This window comes from Poecilia reticulata, linkage group LG14 (assembly GCF_000633615.1).
Source record: "Poecilia reticulata strain Guanapo linkage group LG14, Guppy_female_1.0+MT, whole genome shotgun sequence".
Classification (NCBI taxonomy): Eukaryota; Metazoa; Chordata; class Actinopteri; order Cyprinodontiformes; family Poeciliidae; genus Poecilia; species Poecilia reticulata.
Genome location: NC_024344.1, coordinates 21,991,789 through 22,014,176, shown reverse-complemented (window position 1 = coordinate 22,014,176; position 22,388 = coordinate 21,991,789). Strand labels below are relative to the sequence as shown.

At 38.3% G+C, this 22,388-nt stretch overlaps 1 protein-coding gene across 1 annotated transcript in view; it reads left to right on the top strand.

Annotated features, from left to right (window-relative positions):
* The window catches only part of sgcd (sarcoglycan, delta (dystrophin-associated glycoprotein)), a 274,197-nt gene that overhangs the window by 39,124 nt on the left and 212,685 nt on the right, over positions 1-22,388 (top strand). Inside the window, exon 2 of the mRNA XM_008428447.2 lies at positions 21,457-21,542. The gene's annotated coding sequence lies outside the window, so the exon portion shown is untranslated. The remainder of the gene's footprint in view (positions 1-21,456; positions 21,543-22,388) is intronic.

Here is a 22,388-nt window from a genome sequence, read left to right as displayed (position 1 = left end):
GCCACTGAAAAAACAAAAAGAATTCTGACATTTAATCTCATAGTTCTGAGGCTACAGTAAGAATTTTTCAATTAACTTAAACTTAAATCTGCCAGTTTTATTAAAAGTGTTAAGGTAAACAGTACATAGTTTTATTTTAGGCTCCCTTAATAAAAAAAGAGTAATGGCTCCAGACAAACATCTGAAGTATTTCAAGTATGGTAAAATCCATGTTGTTCATGTTGTTCACTGTTGAGCATTAATTCTGCAGCTTGACAATAGAAAATTAGTAAAAAGGCAATTAAACATGTAGTAAATTATCAGAAGAATCGGTTAAAGATCACTACTTTGATGTCTCTGAACAGTGGTGGTAATACCAGAACAATTCCTGGTGGCATGCTATTTTAGCATAAAATGAGTTTCATCTTACTATCTGTAACTATATTCCAGATACCTAAAAATTTGTTTTGACTAGACTACTATATTTTTACTATCCTCAATAATAATTTAAGATAATTGCAGTAATTAAGTAATTAATGTGTCTGGTCATAAACCCATTTCAGATGTGTGGAATGTAAGGTAGCTGCTTGCCATATAAGCCACGTCTGAACTGACTGTGGTTTTGTTTGTTTTCGGAGATGCAGCCTGATCAAACACCTCAATGAACTTGGTGGAAAGTAGAGCAAGGATGGTGCAGAGAAGTCTAGACTTAAAAAGGAGCTCTGGAAACAGGTGCAGTCAATGTTCCAAATGTAGTAATTTTTTCACAAAAATGAACTTCCAGTTTTTAAAATCAAATGAGGCCAAACCACTATTCTGTCAAGGCAGAGAATTGTGTGATGTCATAGTGTATAACATAATGTTGCATAATTTAAATATTTCCATGATAAGACGTCCCATAACTTGGAAACTTTGTTTCATGTGTTTAATTTACATAATATTAAAAGTAATAGGTCATTATCTAAAGTGGATCAGACATGACATTCCAGAAACTGAGTCCCATTCCGGCCCTGCGTTATGGAGATTTGAAGTAACTTTGACTGAAATGAAGCAGTGTGTTGCATCATTTATTTTCAGACATTATACAGTTAAATCTACCTTTTAACTTCATGTAAATTTGAAACAACTGAGATTTAATCTTAACTGTATTACTGTCTAATGACGGCTTGGAAGGTAACAAAGCCTTTGTGTGGCATTTGTGTCTTGTAATATCATGATGGATTGACTGGCTGATGAAATCTGCTGAATCACATGGACTCACCATACACAGTGACCAATCAAGCACTCAGCAGGTGAAATTAACTTTCAGATAGCAAGTTTCAGCTCAGTTGGTCCAGTTTTGACCTGCAAGATGTCCGACGACCCCTCCCAGCGGGTCTAGTTCTCAACTGGAGCGCGGCAGATGCCCGTCGACCCGCGGTAGCGGCGAGCGACTGTTTATCAATCAGCCTCGGCGTCCGCTCCAGCCTCCACCACCTGTCCCACTCTGTCAGTGTCAGAGCACGTTTTCGGGAGCAGGCCAAAAAGCGAGCGGATACATTGAGCTACTGGCTCGCAGGAGGGTTTCTTCATGGGTCATTATGTAGCAGAAGAGCGGGCTGTTAACGAAGCCATTACAGCAAGCGCTTGGGGTCTTGTGTGGATCTGGTGGGGGGTCTGCTTCTTGGCCGTGTTTTGAGTTTATTCAATTATATCTTATCATTCGGGATCATGTAAGTGAGGAATGTCCAGTTGGATGGGATGAGGGAGACTTGGCAAGAAGGCTTCCTGTCTCATCCAGCTTCATTAAGGTCTTTAGAAACAACCTTCAAAGAAAAACAGCAGAACAGATTCCAGAACTGTTTTAATGTCTGTTTTCTTTTGCCCTCCAAAGACAAAAAGGATCTAAAAGAAAGACACAGTTGTTGGTTCAAGGTGTTTTAAATTTGCCCCTTTGATGGTCTCTAATTGGTGTTAGAAATGTTTATCAGGGTTTGATTGATTTTAAACCGTTTAATTATCATTCTGACTGTATATCTGAGCAAGTTTAATGGAAAGCTTTTGTCTTCTAGCCATTTTCTCACATATAAAGACACCTTTTTCTCTAGTTGAGTGATATGTTCTCTTGTGTTTCCCATTTTGAAGAGTGAGCAAGAGAAATGTGTCACTGCGTCTTTTATATTTACACTCCGGGGGAAAACAGGAAGACATAAAAGTTTCAAACTAGACTGATGGACTGAAAACTGCGTTCCACCTCAGAGCACCAGCGTCTTGTTTTCCTTCCTTACAGAAATGAGGTGGGTGTAAATTATTTTGATGGCTATAATATAGCAAAGAAGCAGAGTTGGTGTGTAGGAACACGTAAAGAATCTCAGACTGATTAGCTCTCCTCCAGAGAACCCTTGAGGAAAATGATGCAGAGCACATCTCGGGCTCTAAAGCGATCTGTTTTGAAAACTTTGAGTGCGGGCCTCCATCATCCCTCGGCTGCGTTTCAATAAAGACATTCATCCTTTTGCTAATGCATCAATAAAACTGCTCATATATTCGGACAGTCCAGTAAATTTTGATTAAAGACCTCGAACACTCCCAGTGCCTGATGGTCATCTGAAAAGAAAGCTTCACATCATAAACTTGTTATACAGCCCTGGGGGTGAAACATAAAACACCTTCTCTTATGCTCCATGCAGAACCGCGGGGCCGTGTTTGAAATATTAACTTCCAGAGATGGAGATAAAAGCTGGGGTTTGCTAATTTATCTAAAATGCTAATATTTTCTCAGGATAGAATAATTTAACACAATTAAAATCCTTCACACTCTGGACCACTGATAAAGGTGTTTTGTGTCTGCTGGTATTGGTCTTTTGAATGCCAAGTAGTGTCATTTATTCTTATCTTGAGCTGTTCCACGCCCAAACTTCAAATTATATTAGCAATCTCTAATTGGACTCAGGTGAAAAGTTCCAGGAACTACAGCAATTTATAACCTTAGACAGACGGAGATATCTGCATGTTCTATAAACAGAAATGCCAAACATCAGCAATATGTATGTTTAAAACTTTCCCATATCCTGAAGACACATGCAAAGGTGTACACACCCTCATTATTTCAAATTTATTCTTGTACAACTTAATTCTTGTAATGCTATGACTTCTCTTTTTTTTTCTTAGCATTGCCCTAAAACGCTGTCATTTCAAAATGCAGCTTTAAAAATTTTATCTTTGAATTTTGTAGAGGTTTTGATTAGTTTGTTTTAGAAATCCTGAATTGTTTTATTTTGTACAGCTTATTGCTACAACATTGTGGTTTAACTTGACTTCCTCCCTCCATTGATTGATTGATTGATTGATTGATTGATTGATTGATTGATTGATTGATTGATTGATTGATTGATTGATTGATTGATTGTCTGAACCTGTTACAGTTGTACGGTCTCTGTTGGTAGAACCCAAACCTGTTCAGTTTCTTTAGCTTTTCGTCTGTTTGAATTCCCGTTCTGGATTTTCTTGGACAAACTATGTCTGTTAGTTGCTGTTTGTAGATTCCACCTGTGAAAACATTTTACCCTGAAATACGACTGACTCAACAAACACTTTATGAAAAGCCCCCAGTTGGGTAGTTTCTAGGAATCCTTTGGGATCTTTGCTACAAAGCCTAATAGCACATAAAGTTTAGTCAATATAACCCACATCCTGCCCAGCATTAACTTTGAGCCAGTTCTGGTGCCTCCATTCATCACCGCTTAGAATAGGAAGTATAAAACCTGCTGACATCAGGTCTGCTGGCTGCCCAGCTCCCTCTTGACCTTCTACTACAAATCCCATTTTGTATTTTGCTCCTTTTTTGGGGGATACAAAAGTTGATCAGATGATGCTGCAGGATACACACTGCCCAGCGGCTGGAGGTAGACAGGTGGGTCACGATGTAGTATTTATGACTCAGTAGTGGAACAAGCAGTTTGACTTTCTGCAACACTGTGGATTCATGTCTCTGCAGTCGTTTGTCTTTGAGTTTGGCCTCAGTTATTGTACAGTTTCTGTCTCTGTTCATATACAGGTGCTTCACAGTATTTTGTAATTTAAAACAAAAAGAGACATTTACTTCAATAATTCAATAGAGGAAGTGAATCATCTGTATTATATAGATTGATACCAGACAGAGTAATTATTCATTGTATTATTTATGATTATCATGAACGGAAATCCAAAATTCAGCTTCTCATATAATTGAAAAATAGCATAAATCAAAAAAAAAACAACCTTTTTTTATATAAACGTATGTGAAATTACACATTCACTAGAATATTCATTTGAATCCTTAATTATCATGCTGAAACTGTTTTAAGACGCTGAGTCACTGTTGTGGTTAGCTGCTGGTTTCTCATCTAACATTAAACTCCTGATGTTTATCTGCGACAAAATATGAGAGATTACAAGATAGGAGATAAGGTTCCTGCAGGCACCCCAGATAAGAACTGGTGTGTCTGATAAGTTTAATCTTTTTTGTGTGTTGGACTCTTTGAAGTCTGCTGGTTTTGATGTGCTGAAATGGAAACTCATTTAACCCTCATCGACTCAGACACTGCTCATACGCAGGTTGAACAATATTGTTGCAATACTCAAACATAAAAGGGCTCTTCTGTACATAATGGAGTTCAGAAAAATAAAGCTTTACGTCTGGAATAAGATTTATTCATTTATTGGGTTGAAGAAGAAACTGACAATTATTTAGGGGACAAATTATAGTATTCTTAAGAACATGATAGCTCTGATAACTTTGCGTTAAAAGTATTTATAGCAAAATATTAGGAATCTCATAGTCATCAGAATAACCAATACTGAAGAAAACTTTTCTTTTAATGGAATTTAATTTTGGGGGGTATAATAAAAACATCATAATTTAAATATTCTGCCTCCTGAAAACCACCTTTAACTGAAAAGTTAGTTGTGCCAACCCCAAACCACTAATTATAAACATTAGTTTAGCTAGCGCTAAAGCTCTACACCAACATTGTACTTAGCAGAAGCAAACACAAACTGCTGTGTATAAACATGTACAGTTAATAATTGAAGAATTAAAAGTGAGGATGAAGCCTTGAGGAACCCCATATGTGATTTAATTTCCAAATAACATAAAGTAGTGGTCTGTGAAGTAATTAGCAATATTTTCATGCTCACTGCTGTGGAAATTTTAAACCACACGCAATTGCTTCATAATCCCCCCTTTAAAAAGTTTATTGAATAAAAATAAAAGGCCACAAAATTAAACATGCTAAAAATCTATTTGAGCCTCAGGCAGTTGGTTCTCTTTATTTAATTTAAGAGACTTTCATGGTTATTGTCCAACATTTTCTCTACCTTAAATTATTAACTTGCTGCTGCAATAACAATGTTCTTTTTTTTTTTTTACATATTTAAATATAGATCAGCACACAAAATTGACAGCTGGTGCTTTTTTGAAAATATTTTAAAAGAAAATAATCAATAATTTGCCTCTCAAGCCTTGCTGCAGCTGTAATCAAACTGTAATCCAGCTCAGTGAAGGTTTGTTAACCCTGAGCGTGTTCAGCTGACTGCTTTATGTTGGGGAAACTGTGGCATGCTTGGCTCAGTTCATTCTAAATTCAAAAGTTACTTCCTTTCTGCCTGAGCTGGTAAAGATTTCTCTTTGTCTGACAGTTGGAGATGCACGATGACTGTGAATGACGTGTCTGGAGGTGCTGGGGTTCATGGTAAAGCTATGGCATGGAGTTAAAACAGTTCATTCATCCTTTGTCTTGCAGCTGTTCTCACCTTGGGGATGCTGTAAATTGACTAAAGATGCATTTTTCTTTTTTTTTCTTTTTTGCCTAAATCAAAAACATTCTGTAATTTTGATGGGTTTTTTGATTAGAGAAAAAATGAAATCAGGATTTTTAAGGGGAAACATTTCTTATTATTTCTAGATTGGAGCAACAGTGAAAGCTTTATTCTCTGGATGACAGTTATGTAATTCTGAGGAGTCCGTGAGGAGCAGGAATATGTTTGCATGCATAATTTGACACGGTTACATGATATTCACACATTAACATGCAGGCCTAGTAATGTGATCACACGGAGATGTCTATAGACCAGGATCATTTTATGCACAGGATAAATGTGAGATGTATAAAGATGATAGTCGGAGGTGAATATATAATTGTTTATTGAATGAACATAACTGTATCTTTGAACTGTTTTAAAGATTGTGAAAGTCTACAGATGCACTAGGTAAAAACCTCTAAGCACAAGTAAAAATTGTGATGAAATATCCAGTTTTTTTACATTTTCAGTATCTGAATTATAGCATAGTTTCAATTTTCACTGGATTGGATGAAGACCTTGATCTATTGCCAGGTTATGATTACAATTTAATGCATTTTAGTTCAGAACTCTTTTTTCCTCCAAATAAACCCTGATTGATTCAAAGGAGCAAATATCCTAAAAGGCTTTCCATCAATTGTGAAGAAGCTTGTTATTGACCAATCTGTGGTAGAAAAATGAAGGGAGATGTTTATATGGTGAAGCATTCTGGTTATGAATCAGACTCTGAACAACTGGAAGGTCCCTGAGACTTGTTAAAGTACAAAAGTTAAATGAGCAACATGAGTGAAAGCCTGTTTGGCTGATGTAAAGTTGTCTGTCATTAATTTAGCTTCATTTCCAGCCACTACATGTATAGAGTTAACTTGAAGTGACCTCTACATGGCTAGTAAGTAAATGGCAATTATTTGGAGGAGGTTGCTGATGCATGCTTGTGTGCATAGGAATAACAATGCTGGTCAGGACTGGAGTAAAAGTTACAGATGTTTCAATGGTGTGAAACTGTTAGTGTTTGGAATTGAAGTAAACAATCTTCCTCAGCTACATGCTGACTAGCATCATTAACCCTGAATGCTTTTAAATCCCTCCATAGTGTACTGGTTTGTTAGAGCTCCTTGCTGATAATTCACTGGATAATTTGCCACATACATCTTCACTTTGTGAACTCAAACTTTAGCTGAAAACTCTCTGAGCCCTGTATTTAATGCTTTACAATCTCCTGCAGTGCTTCATAATCCAACTCGGCTGCCCCGTGTTCCCTTATTTTCCTCTTACTTTTGTACACACAGGATCAGTATTTGTGTATTTTTTTGGTGGAACATGACTAAATTTGCTCTGTGTCACAAAAAACTGAGAAGTTGCGTATTTCTTCATAGAGCATATCTAAAGTATTCAAAAGAAATGCAGTCTGGGAAGCTGAAGTACTCAGAAGCAATGTTACTTTACACACTGGCGTTTGAAAAGTAGCCAATCCAGGCGCGCCATTCAGTTTTCTTGGCACTGATTGGCTGAACCCCCAAGAGTGAAGATAAGGAAGACTGCAGATGTTAGCTTCTGTGGTAGTTTTAAAATGATTTCCATTGTGTGTATCAGTGCATAACATGGTACATTTAGTGTTTGAATCAATACAACATTCAGTTATAAGCATTTCTAAAGAGGGTCTCTATAAACTCCACTGTATTTCTCAATTTCAAACATGGGACTAATTAGAGTGGTTCCCCTTTACAGCAAGAGTACTCTCATAAGTGACTAAACAGTCAATTAACCACGTATTAAAGTAGCTGTAAAAACTTTGTAGACAATTGTTAGTCATTGTGTGTTATTTAAGGCCTACAGACCTAGAAGTGACCAGCACATTGCAAAAGACAGTTCAGGAAAAATACCTTTCACCTGCCTTATAACCATTTACTAGTTTATAAAGTTTCAACAGCTTATTATATATACTGCTCAAAAAAATAAAGGGAACACTTCAGTGTTCACTTAAATGTTAAAGTGTTCCCTTTATTTTTTGAGCAGTGTATTTATAAGACTTATATTAATATTATACCATTATCATTCCGAGTTACAAGTCTGAACAGTTGAAAAGGAGTAAAAACAATGATGAATTCCACTAAAAATAAAATGGTGAAACCTGGTGTTATTACAATCAGCGTTACCAAGTCTAATCTTTAGTTTTAACCAATCGTCCAACATTATATTTATATTCACACATTTATATTCACGCGATCAGATTTTTAGTAACAGTAATGACATGGATGAAGTTGGACATGGTGTCAGATGACAATAAAGACTTGTTTTGATGGCAGTCATGTAATACTTCAGGGTCGGTGGAAATGAAACCCTCCTCCTATGATGTCACTCCTGACACAGCCAAGGTGACCCTTCCTCAGCTTTAAACCTTCAGCTGCTAATGAGAACAGATCTTCAGCTTCAAACTCCAGACAGACTTCAACTATAAAGCTAAAGAAACTGCTCACTTCATACAGTGGCCTTGTTAATTATTACACTATATGGAAAATAAGGGAAGCTATGATCAAACATGATCTCTGGACATTTAGGAGGCTTTAATACAGAAGCAGACATCATTCAGGATCTGGAAACCCTTGAGATGTAATCCATTTTATTTTTATGTTACAAAACTGGTGAAGTTTAAGTTTCCACACAGCTGAAGTGTTGTTTTTTTACAAACAGCCTCTGTTTAGGTCCTGTATTTTCTCCATCACTGGACATTATTACTGTTTTTGTAGAGCCGGTACCGCATCTGAATGCTTTTGTACAAAGATTTTCTTGTTAATGTTTTATACAGAAATGGTGAAAGTATCCCCACTGGACAAAAAGGGCCGTCTGGTTCTTTTCAAACACAGATTTTGTATTTTTCAAGCCTCTACTGGCTGTTAAAAACTACTTTAAAACACTTAATCTTTTATTTTCTGATCAATATAAAGAATTATTAGACTGATATGCAAAGGAAGAAAAAATAGCATTTTGAAGCAATCCTGGCTTTTTATGTTTTATTTCTCATTATTTTGGTTCATACCACTATATAACACACATTTTTATGCAAATAAGTCATTTCCTTTATTGAATCATTATGTTCTTTAACAAAATGCTGAACAAATCTGGAAAATTACTTTATAGTAGTTCATCCTTTAATATGAGTTAAAAAAATTATCTTGGAAAATGAAAGTTTATACAGTTATACAGGTCTTTAATATGATATGGTGCCAATTTATTCAGTGAGTTTTTTGAACTAACAGTATTTTCAAATTTTATTCTCTGACTTACAGGGAGCCAGGGTAAGGACTTCAGAACTGGGAAGTTGTGCTGTATCTTCCTGGTTTTAGTAAGAACACGAGCAGCAGCGTTCCGGATCAGCTGCAGCTTTTTAGACAGACCTGTGAGGACACCGTTTCTGGAATAAATGCGACTAAAGATAAACATATGGATGAGTTGCTTTAGATCTTGCTGAGTCATCAGTCCTTTTATTCTGGAAATGTTCTTGAGGTGATAGAAGGTCGACTTTGTAACTGTGTTTATGTGACCTGAAGGTTCAGGTCTGACTCCATCACTACACCCAGATTTTAAGCCCTCAGGATCTGAGTATGGTGCCTATGATGTACAGGAAATTATTTTATTTTGTTTTTATTTATTAATATAAATAATGAAGTTGGAAAAGGTGCAAAACGTGATTTAATTTACAGTCATATTGCAAAAAGCTTGCTTATTATATTTCCTACCTGTTTACCCTTACAATCCTGTTTTTGCCATATAAGCTGTTAATGAATTTTAATGAACATCTCAAAAAAGGCTCATATTTAGATCCGCGTAGAAAAATCTCAGTCTACACTGACATGGTTCCAGCATATTGCAGCACAAAATGTATTATTTGACCACTTTCATGCAGCTGCTGATCCTCTGACAGCGATTAGGTCTTAACGGCTTCATGGGGGCTTTAATCCAGAGGTGCATGGAGTCGCCCTTGGCTACGCTCAAATATTTTCTGAGAATTTTAGCAGAAGCAACATTGCTCTGCTAAACAGAACAGCTGGGCTTCATCTTCCTCATTCTGCAACTGCTCAGAATGAGGATTTATTTAGGTGTTTTCCATATATAAATAAATAATAAAATACACTCCGTTATTGAGATATAAGTGGGAGAATAAAGGAAGGTGTCATCAAAATAGTTAATAGATGTGAGCAAATGTTTTCTTTCCCTACATGTTGGTGCTTGACATGCTTTAATCGTGAAAAAAATCATATGAGTCGGCTGTGGAGCAGCACTGTGGGTAGCAGAGAGACGAAATGACCTTTGAAAAACTCTCAGCATGGGAATGAAGCCATCCCTGAGTGGTACATGACAAACAGGATTATTAGACTGTGCTGAAATTATTCCAAAATGTCACAACCAACAAAATAACAAAAATCCTAAAGCCTTTTTTTTCTTTAAATCCCTTTATGCTCCGGTGATTCGTTATGCAATAAAGTAAAATGAAACATATTCATCCACATATTTTAAAGCTGGCAAACGTTATTCATCATTCGAGTCCTGCTATCGAAGAAATAAACAGCTTGGTTTTAGGAAAAGCAGTCAGTCAGCTGAGACGTCAGTGAGTTAGGCTCATGTTTGCAGGCTTTCCTGTTCTGTTTGCTTTGTGGTGTTGAATCAATAAAATCTTTTCCAATCTGAGGAGAGGAGAAGCCAGCGAGCTGGCACAAAGTTTTTCTGTAATTGCTAAACTGCGTTTCATTCATTTGAGCTCAGATGCTCAGATCAAAAGTCATCCTGCTCTGAGGAGCAGGAACAAACCTTCAGGTTTGTCAAGTTTTTAGTTCAACAAAAAGCTGATGGACTGAAATATGAATGAAACATAAAGACAGCCAGTTTGACTTTTGAGTTGTATTCATATAATTAAGGTAAATGTAATAAAGTTAGATTTAGTTTACCATCCTAACTCTTTCTTGACACTAAAAAATGTGAGACTTCTATGTATGTTGACTGTCCCGATTTGCGAGCCGTCTGCAGGATTTGAATAATGATGCTCTTAGACCGCTGGACCTGCAGGGGGCATCAAAGAGCCAGTGTGTCACCATTTAAACTTCAATTGTTATTTTAGACAGTACTTCAACTTGTAGATGAAAGAAATCACCACAAATAATACTAAACGTATATTAGTACATTATCTATATTATATTAGTTTGGGCTAATCATGTCTACAAAACTCAGGATTCTTTTACAAAGTTGGCATCCGCTAAACACAGCAAACCAAAAAAACCTTTAACACACCAGACGCAGTGAGACAATCCAAACTCAAGAATCACAGCACGCAGTAGAGGAAGACACCGTCACCACACCAACACCAACACCAACACCGGACCTCAGCAACTGCAAGACAACAAAAGAGAAGCAGTTAACCAAGATGACAATCTTAAACCTAAAAAGAAAAACAATATCAGCCCGACTAAATAAAGAACATAAAGGGCCGTAAACAAAATAAGTAAAGAAATAGAAAAACAAACAATAGACAATGCAAATTAAAACATCAGCACCAGGCGTGGCCCGCTTGTCACGCCACAACAGGAGGTGAAATGGGCGCCGATGCCAAACCCCAAACATGCCTCGATGAGGGCGGACAATGCCGCCGCAGTCCAACTTTAAAACTGATTGTGCAAAAGTCCGGGAGCCGAACTCAGAGCAGCAATGGTCCAACTGTGGGGGACCTAGAAAAAATTAATTAGCCACCATTTTAAATAAAACTAACAAACTGGAGCTTAGATGAGCGTTAATTTCTTACCTGCCGATCCAAACACGCACACACACACACACACACACACTCGCAGAAGGAGGAAGAGAAGGAGCGCAGCGCAGTGGCGCTTTACCTATAATCACAATTCAATTTAGATTTTCTGGCAAAGATCAGCTGAAGTGCAGGGAGAGAGAGCTCCTACCACCAGAACAGTGGTTCTTAACCTGGGTTCGATCGAACCCCAGGGGTTCGATGAGTCGGTCTCAGGGGTTCGGCGGAGCCTCTGCCGCGGAGGTAAAGACACTTGTGTAAAGTTGTGATGACGCCCCGCTTTGCCATCACTTGCTGCAGAGGATCACGTTTTAGTGCTGCGGAGGAGCACTGATGGAAGGAGCTCCACTGTCAGCATGGATTTGAACTTCTGTCTTTAATTACTTCAGAAAAGCTCACAGTTTTTACCAAATTCTGTATCTTTCGGTTTACTTCTAAATCTGCTAGATAGTTGCATCTTTTCGGGGTTGCTACTGCCTCTAGTGGCGTGGGGGTGGTAACACAATTAATATAATTACATTACTAAATCAGAATACCGCAAAGTCTTATTAATTTTTCATTATCTTAAGAATGTAGAGATAATTAAATGACCTAAACAAGACCTTAAAGTGGTTCCAGTTTCTCTCGATGGCCAACCTGTTGAAACTGTGGCAAATTTCTTGGGTCGTTCCTGGACAGTCAGCTCAACGTTGCTGAAAACACTGACTATATTTTGAAGAACTGTTCTCAGAGACTCTACCTTTTAAGAAGACTTAATAATCTTCCCATATGTCTTGAATTTGGAAAAAAATCATTTTATTCATCACTACAGAAGGGTTCAGTGAATGCGCATATGAATTTGATGGGTTCGGTACCTCAAAAAAGGTTAAGAACCACTGCACCAGAATATTAGCGCAACATGCACCATCCTGCGATTTGTTACTTTCCGCTGCCAGAGTCCACAGGACGCAAACCACCCAGTGGGAGAGCAAAGACGACACATCCTGAATGAACGCCGCAGCTCCTTATATACGCCCACCTTAACAACCGGAACTTCTCACCTGACAACCACCTGTGTGGAATTAGGTGTGTTTCTATACCACAACATAATGGATTCTGGTTATACACCACGACCACCCAGAAATAGCTAAAATACACAAATACTTCATTCTCTCTAAAACACTCAACAGTTCAAACATTTATATTCCCTAATTTGCATAAATGCGCAATTTTGAAACAGTCTTGGCACTGCTGCAGAAGCTAATGTCTACAGTCTTTGTTACCTCTGCTCTTTGGCATTTTAACTTTTCATGAAGACGGAAGTTTTCTTCAGTGTTGTTTTTCAGCAGCGCCACCTGTGGTGAGGAGGTGAACATGTTTTCCAAAGGGTTTGATTGGTTTGACAGTGCAGTGAGGAAAAATTGCAACAAATGTGGCAATTTAAGGCCCCAATCAAATCAAGTTTGTTGGACTATCAGGTGAAAACATGACTTATTTAATATTTTTAATGTTAAGTAACATAAAAAAAAAAATAATGACCTTGCACTCAATCTTGATGCTAAGATTCTTTTTACACCAAAGTTTCCTTTGGAAAAATTGTTTCATCATAACCTGTCGGTAATCAGTAATTTTAAAGTATTTATGTTTTATACTTTGAGTCAGACTCAGGCTTAGAAATGATTGAGCTCCCTCTCCTCCATCTGACCAGTCTGCCTCCTGGGCTCCTCCTGCCAGCCGGTCCCACAGGGAGGAGACCCAGGGGAAGACCCAGAACTCCTGGAGGGGTTATTTATCCTGTCTGTCCTGGTTGCACGTTGGGATCCCCCCAAATGACCTGGAGTGTGTGACACATCTGGGTTTCAGGACCCAGGTGGAAGAAGGTATCCATATTTCATGCATTCCAATGAAATATGGATATTTTTGAGACTTTACAGAAGGTTAAAATAACAAGGTGTCACCTTGTGTTTTCCAGTTCCTCCTGGAGCAATGCTGCAGTACAAAAACACAAAATATTACTAAGTGTATTTGTTAAGTCTCTAGTGCAAATATCTTAATACACTTGAAAAATGACAGAACTAACTTAGAAGTAACTTTTTATCAGGAAATAGGTGCTTGTTTTAGGTCAATAATTCCTTAAGATTGATCAAAATGTACTTGTTCCACTGGCAGATTATTTCACTTATAACTAGATATTTTTCCCATGTTATAAGTGAAACATTCTGCCTGTGGAGCAAGTTTATTTTTAACAGTATTAAGGAATTATTGACTCAAAATAAGCTCCTACATCTTGCTGAAAATTCACTTTTAAGTTAGTTTTGTCCTTAGTGTACTAATATATTTACAAGAATCCCTGATAAGATTTGGTGTTTTTGCAGTGTCAGCAGCACTTGGTATGTAGACTATAATCGGTGACAAAGAAAATCCATGTTTGCTGTTATTTTTATCCCATTTTTTTATTATCAAACCAATGAAGCAGTCCTCTTAACACTCCCTATACAGACATAATGAATAATTTAATCCCACTGGTTCGGATCACGAGGAGGAAAACATATTTAGCATCTGATGGACATTAATGTTAATGGTGTCTAACCATATTTGAATCTAATACAGCTGGTGACAATGCAATCTCCTTCAGATTTATTACACACAAGCTCCACACAAATATTTGCCTTTTTTCTTTTCCTTCCTGTCGGAAATCAGCCGTGCGCTCTCTCGGTAATCCTCAGCATATTGGTTTGTGACAAATTGTTCGGTTCAGAGTCAAACGTGGAATGGGGAACATTTGTAAACAGCCGGTAGCACATTTCAGTGCGTGTTACTGAGACATTAATCTTGATCCGTGTTAGCAGAGACAGTCTGATCGCCATATGATCCCATTGTTCAGATTCACAGGTGGAATGAAGCTCCAAAAAGAATCTACAGTTGGGTGAAATGGATATGTGAGAACAGCTTTAACGTGTTTTGGCTTCAGCTCTTGATGAATATGTGATTTCTATCAAGCCCAGATGCAAACCAAAGACTGATTGGCCTGCCGAAGCCAGAGTGTTTGTCTGGTTCCTTGTTGCTTTTGTCAGAAAATGAACAGATTTTGTCATCATCCGCAGCTGCAGAGGGTGTAATTTCCTGTTTGTGAGTAAAAATGGAAGCAGAGGGGGCTTCGCCTTGGCGACACACTGTAAAAGGGGCTTTTATATGCTTTAACACAATGGGGGCTCAGTGAAAGTGGATTATTGCACCTGGCTCCTTGTGACGGCACGCACGGCATTCTGTGGGACCGCCGGTGCAGCATGAAATCCTGTAAAAACCAGTAACTCAGACCCTGTTGGGACCATGACAAGTCCACACACTGTCACTGGTAGAAATCAGAACATCAGGGCTTGAACAAAGACTGGCTGTGGGAGTGGGACAGGTCACTGATGTTCTTATCCTGCCGCTCGCCTGGATTACATCTGCACATTGTAGTTTAGCATAGGAGCTAAAAGCTTTTACATTTTAAAAATCTCATTTAGACAAGGTGGACAAACAACCTTTTCCCTAAAGTTTTTTTTACTATATTTTCAACATTTTTGTGAAGTATCTGGCAGGCAACTGTCATTAAACAGAATAAATACAGCGAATCATATTCCTCATGCAAAAGCAACATGTCTTTTTGCCCTAATGACCATTAAAAATGTGAAACTTTTTACTGTGGGCCCCTGTGAATAACTGAAATTCACAAATACTGGAGACCTTCTCTAAAAATATTTCCAATTGCCAATGTTAATAGTATAAACATCTTTATTATTTATACACACAGATGAAACTGTCTTAGCACTACTACAGAAGCAACTTGACAAACGCCAGCCGGTAGCGTAACAAGTAGCATTGTGGGTAAGTATTTCAACTTCCCAGCTGCATTTTGTTTTCGAATATTTTGGATATGCTCTACAAAAATATTTGTAAATTATCTATGTTTTAATTTAATAATATAATTCAGTCTTTAGCTGATAAATAGTACATTAAATATTAAATGATCTAAAAGGTAACTGTTAAGTAAAAGAATAAAAACTGGGGATGTTTTCACATCAGATAGTCCAGTAGACTATTGGTGACCAAAATTGCAACATTTGTTACATTTTCATTAAAACCCTTTGAAAAATCTGTTCCCTCTCCTCATCTGTGGTGGAGCTGTACCAAGAACCAACGAAGGAAGATTCTTTGTAAAAATGAAACAAAACTGAAGTGGCGTAAGATTTTAGGGCTTGTAGGATTTCTCTTTTGTTTTTGGGAAAAGATCACAAGCCACTTCTCCCACTTCTCCCTCCGGTCTGTTTGTACCACCATATTTATTCGAACTGCACCAGAGTTAACTACAACCAAACCAAGACCAGGGTTAGGTGGACCAAAGTTTACTTTTTGGTCTGCATCAGAATTCGATTGTGCATTTCCCCCAAAGAACAAGACTTTACAAGCAAATGGACTAGAGTTTGATTAAAACAAACTAAACAGTGTTGGGATGAAGGCATCCTAATTCTTTTTTAAATGGGTTTTGTTTATACTTACAGTGAGTTCACCGTAGTCCAGTGGTCTCCACAACAATCACAACTCAGTATTGAGGGATTTCCCGTTATGGATCTGTAACCCGAGTGTAAATGTTGAGTTCCATTTTCTGGTTCGCTACTATTTATCCCTTTCGCCTTCCAAAATTTCACAATAGTTTGATACATGACTGCAATTCTCGCTAGAATTATTAGCTGCCAATCATTGTTGAGCATCTGAGTCACATGTACCACCGTCGGCTCATTTGCTGGGTATATTAGCTGGAGCAAAAACCATGGAGGATTAGAACGGGTTTGGGAGAGCAGAGCTGCTGGTCGGTTAAGCGTAACATTTTCATTTTCGTTAATCTTGTATGATGCTGATAAAATTGTACTAACTTTAGGAGTCTCTGGTCGTGAGCTGAGGGATAAGAGAAACAAAACAGATTGTATGCCTTATGAACTGCGGAATTGGTGAGTCATTTTATGCAGACTTGGCGTTAGTTGATATCAATCCGGATGCTCTATTACGACTCTGAACAAACAAATTGGAGAACAATGATGTGCCTTAAATATTTACTAAAGTATTTGCCTAGCTTGATGTTTTTTACATTGTTTGTTGATTTTGTATGGAGTATATTTATTGACTTTTTATGAAAAAGATTTATCTAGAAATTTTGTATTTGGAAATGCATTGATTAGCAAAACAATTATCAAGATTATTCATAGTGCAATGAGTGCCAATCGTTGTTTTTGTGTGCACACTGGAATGTTTTGATTATATATATTTGAGGCTGGTCCTGCTTTATTGTACAGGCCAGGTTTGATGGCGAGCTGAAGAATCAGGTCCAAGAGCCTAAAAGGATTTCACCTGTGGTGTTAAGATTTGGTTTCCCCACCAGGCTGGTGGGAGACTTCCTGCAGCCCATGAACAAAACCGTTCCCACTCTGATCTGACTTTTGTCAGCCTAGAAAGTGCAGCCCATGAACAGAACTGTTCTCACTCCGATCGGACTTTTGTCAGCATATGAACTGCAGCAAGCGCTCTAACTCACCTGGAAAAACGCACTGAACCACCCTAGTTTGGGGGGTTTAAAGCTGAATGGTGTGGCTTGTTGCCGGAACTATGAAACTGATTTATTCCTTTGATTTGTTAATTTGTTTTCCTTGTGTATTTTCTTTTATGGCCATTTGAATGTTTTTTTTTTTCCTTATTGTAATGTGTATATAATTATTCACTGTGACTACAAGGCACTCGCATCTGCAAACTTCTAGTCTGTCTACTCCTTCATGAGTCGTATCTTGACTTGAGAACTAGCCCATTGACCTTGTTAGCCATGTCTCATTTTCAATTATTTTGAAATTTGGTATACTGTTCACACAGAAATGCTACAAATCCCTTCTTGTCAATGTGGAGCAAACCTATGCAATGCAGCGTTAAGGCAGTTCTGAAGGTAAAAAGGAGTCCAACCTGGTACTAGCAAGTGTACCAAAGTGGCAACTCGCTTAGCTACGGTCTTCTCTTGAAATCATACCATGGGATGCGATGACCTATTTTTGTGTAGAGTTTGACTTCAGTTCATCTTTGGGCATCTAAGTGCAAGTATTTAATTTTTGTATGGAAGACATTGCCTGAAACTGGGCTCACTTCGTCGCTGAATATGGGCCATCCATAAATGAAACATAAATCGGTAGGTAGTAGTAGTTCTGCTCCACTTACTTTAAGGGAAAAATTCTTCCTTTGCAAAGTTTCCGTCTGCAGCACTCTTGATGCATCAAAAAGAAACATTGACGCAGATGAAACTTGTAATTTTCCACAGCTTTTCTTTAGAGGAAAAAAAAAATGTCGTCCTCGTCAGTTTAATGTCTTCCTTCTCAAGCTTTTCCCTTTTTTTGTTGCTGCAGACTTCTCTCCGTTCCTTAAATTTATACGTCTTTCTGATCCGATTTCCCTTGTTCCATTCTCCTTTCCTTCAGTCTCGTTTGCAGTCATATTTCTCGCTGCACTCAGCTATTTCACTTCAGCATACCTGAACAGACTCGCTCAGAGGCAACGACAGAGAGAGAGGGGACTTATTAGAAACTTCTAGCATTTCAATTTCCACGAGAAGACTGCAGCATGAATTACAACTTTGATATGTTCAACTCTGATTTTTTTACAGCTTATTTCTGTTTTGCATTAAAATTTACTGTTTGGCAGGAAGAGTTTTCCTTGCAACAAGCAATAAAATGAGTGCAGAGGAGGGTTCCTTTTCATTTTGAGGCATCTCATCGTTCTTCCTAATCTCTTCCTCCCAAATTGCCTTGGCTGACTCTCTGCTATCCTGCTTCCCCTTCTATAACCATTAAATCAATTTTTTTTAGCAACAAATTTCTGTCCTGTCTCTAATTTTTGTCTGAAAATCTGGTTAGAGTACCCTGTCATTGCAGTGAATGTTCCCATTTTAACCCTGCACAATCAATCCAGCAGCGGAAGGTGGATTATAGAAAACGGGATAATTGCTACCCTCTATAAAAAAATTATTTTTATCAGATCAACATCAATAGCTCCAACAGGACTTCCTTAGTGTCATAAATGGTGGTGGTTGTGGTGAGGAGAAACGCTGAGACCCAGGTAAGATGGTGATGAGTTTTAATGAAAAAGTAGCTCGAAAAGTCCAAATCAGGCAGCACGGCAGACAACAAAGCACACGGCTAATTACCGGTAGCACATGATACGAAGACTGAACTAGCAGCTGAGCTAAGCTAACCGGGACTTCACAGTTCGACCGGAGAGCTAAGACGACTACTGACATAACACAATAGACAAACTGGACAAGGACCCGACGAAGAACACAGACAACAGGTGAGACTAAATACACACGGGGTAATCAAGGGAACGAGACACACCTGGGAGACAATCAACGGGGAAGACGCATAGACGGAGACAGGAAGCAAACTGAACACAAAAAAACTCCAAAAATAAACACAGAAACACGATCATGACGCTTAGTGAGCTGCCAACACTGTGGAACCCTTCCCGTGGGTTCTGGCATTAATCTTGGTTACGGTTGAAACCTTCTCGGTGAACCTCAAGCTCACCCTGAACATGGAGCAGGATCTGCCAGCTCGGCTTCCAAGGAGCTGTCACATGCTTGTGTTTGTGCTGGCAGTGAGAGATGTAATGCTGTTATCACAGCCTCTTAACTTTGTTTGCAGTCTCCAAGCATGACTTTCAGAAATCTTTGAGCCGCAGCGGAGGATAAACGTCCTTGATGACGGCGCTAGGGATGTTGATGGAGGAGTATGACGATACTATTCCACTAGGTGGCACTTATACAAGACGTATGACTCTTCTGGTACAAGCACAAACTGTTGGAGATGTTGAAGTTCTTAACAACTGTCTTTTGTTCTTCCATTGGGTCTACTGCTTCTAAAAACAACACAAGCACTTAAAAAAATCCACCCAGATGGTTTTTGGCATCTGGTTTTTGGTGTCTGGAAAATGAGTCATTTTAAAAACTTTCATAATGTAACGTCACCAATCAGCAGGCACTACTCATCACCAAACAAACACAGCAAAGTCCATCACTTAGCAACCCCATTGAAGCCCAGACTGTCACCTAGCAACCCAGGCTGAGTTCCAGCACGTTTGGCTGCTGGAAAAGACAAGAGCTTTGTTGTTGACTTATCATCCAGAAACCACTTGCTGCTTTCCTGTTGATTGTTCAGGAGGCCCCACTTCTGCGTTTCAAAAATGTAATTGCACTTCTGTTTGCAGCCATTTTTATGTGGGACAGTAGCTGTTCAGTTGGTGGGCGTGGCCTGCAGCAGCATCATTTGGATTTAAAGTGACAAGCGACCTTAAAACTGCTCATTCTGAAAGGAGCTTAAAATAGACAGAACTGACCAGACTGAAATCTCATTAGCTAAGAATGATTTTGAGCAAAACATTTAATGAACTTATTTTGTATGGACTATAGACCCATCTGAACCTGTTCATGGATACACAATAGGTGGAGTTCTAACTGGTAAACAGCCAAACCGCTGCATTTTGGGCATAAATAACCAGCAAAACCTTTATAGTGGTGTTGGAAAATGGACATGAAAAATTATACATGTGATCTACAGTTCTGGTGGCAGATTGATAATAATCAGGCATTTATAATGTTAAATCCAGTAAATGAGTACTGAACAAGCCAACAGAGAACTGAAAGCTTAATGACTTTCAGAATGAATAATTCTCAAATAACAAAAGAGCTGCCTCTCATTATGCTGCTATTCATCAAATTAATATTAGCAAATGTTCAACTGACTTTAGCAACAATTTTCTTTTGTCATGATTGCAAAAGAAAATTTAACTTTGCTTGCAAATATTTCATAAAGGCAAATATAATTTAATCTTATAATGGTCAACAAGATAGATTTTGTTGTTGTTGTTAGGAAAAAGCCAAAAACATGAAACCATTACTTTTTTCTCTTTTTGATAAAACCTAGGGTCATGTCTGAGCGTCTCACCTCAGCGACAGGCGCCGGCCTTTCTGTGCACAGCGGTGTGTTGGAGAAAAGGTCAGGGGATTTCGTTGATATTCTGCAGCCGTACACTTTTTTGGCAGCGCACTCGAAGGCGCAGCGGGCACTCGAGCTTGAAATGATGTTGCTTCCTCTGGCCAGGAGGCTACGACTCCCATGCCACACAGCATATGCAGGACGCCATAAATCGTGCAGTGTAAATAAAGAGCCGCTTTGCTCTAGCACGTCTCACTCTTTCTGTGTCCCTTTTTTATTTTGTAAATGCTATCTCTTTCCATTTTCTCTCTTCCCCTCATTTTTCTCCTCTGCCATATTTTCTTCCTTTAACCTTTTTTCATTTTCCTGCCTGATGTGGTTCAGACAAAGCCCCATAATCTTCAGTCTGTGGCAATTTTCAAAAGTGTGCATCCAACTGGGATTTATGTATCTGCACTTTTGTGAGTAGTTGTTATGATAAAGTTTTTTTTTTCTTCTCTGTTGGTTTTACTTTATTAGTTTGACAGCAGGACAGGGCAGAGGTTTCTGCTTTGACACGTGTTTGGAAAGCTGTTCACCGTCTGAACAGAAATAAGCGTTCCCTGATTACGGGCTTACATCTCTCCTGCTGAGCTTCCACAGCGTTCAGGCTCAGCAGGTAGCACGCTGCTGCTCAAGAATTATTTCAAACCAAACAATACTCTGTTGTTTCACAAAAAACAACATACTAAATAAATGTGCAGTGATACAAACTTTTGATTATATTCCCCGGAAAAGCAAAGAGTTTCCTATTGGAGGTGTTTTTTGAATCCAACCACACTTATAACCGAAGATTTAAATAATTTGACTTAGAATCTTGTGTCTTCTCTCATTCCACAGCCTGGTACCTTTGAAGACCACACTAGGCATTGGCGATGATATCAAGGAGGCGATGACTTTGGTTTGGATCCACTAAGCACCCAAAGGCAAGTTTAACTTTCTTTTTCTTTTCCTTTAAGGGATAGTGTTTTTGTAAAATTGACTTCCTTGAGCTTTACACCATGTTATAATCGTATTCTCTCAACAACAACATACTTGTAGTGTAACCTTGATTCTTTTTATGTGTATTTAAGAAATTCTTTAATCTCCATGGTAACCATTCAGCTGTGCAAAACACCTGGGTGGACCTAGCTCTGCCTTTGAGTCGCAGCTCGTCCTTGTCGCTCCTCCGACTAGCCAGCAGCAATTAGCAAACACCTGGTGGAACTTCATATCTGCTGAGCTCATTATGAGCTATGTCTCAGTGCAAAGCTGGTAAAAACATTTTTAAAAGGTTGATAGAGGAGCCATGTTGTGATGACTTTTTGAAGGTGGAGTTGCAGAAGCAGCAGGAGGTTTTAAAGAGACAGAGAGCCAGTATCAATGGCTCTCTGTTATTACTAATTACTAAATTACTAATTACTCTTTAAGTCATATTTCACATGGATTTGTATTAATAACTCAAGGTAAGAGTTAATTTATAGTGCATATAATACTGCCACTTTAATAACATGAACAAAATGTTTTGCTCTCACATCCAAATGAATTGTTGCTCTTGTGAAGAGCTTGAACACAGGGATAAGCAGAATGAGCAATATTTCTAATTTTTAAACAATTTCATTTTTTCACACTTTTAGTCAGATGTTAACCACCATCACTACCTTATTTGGACAACAGTGTACAAAAGTTATTCACCACGTTGATCCGTGGAAGGCTTTTGAATTTTTGTAAATGCCATCTACAAAATCAAAATGTTGTTTTTTTGCTTGCTGAATTGTTTTTCTTTATATATA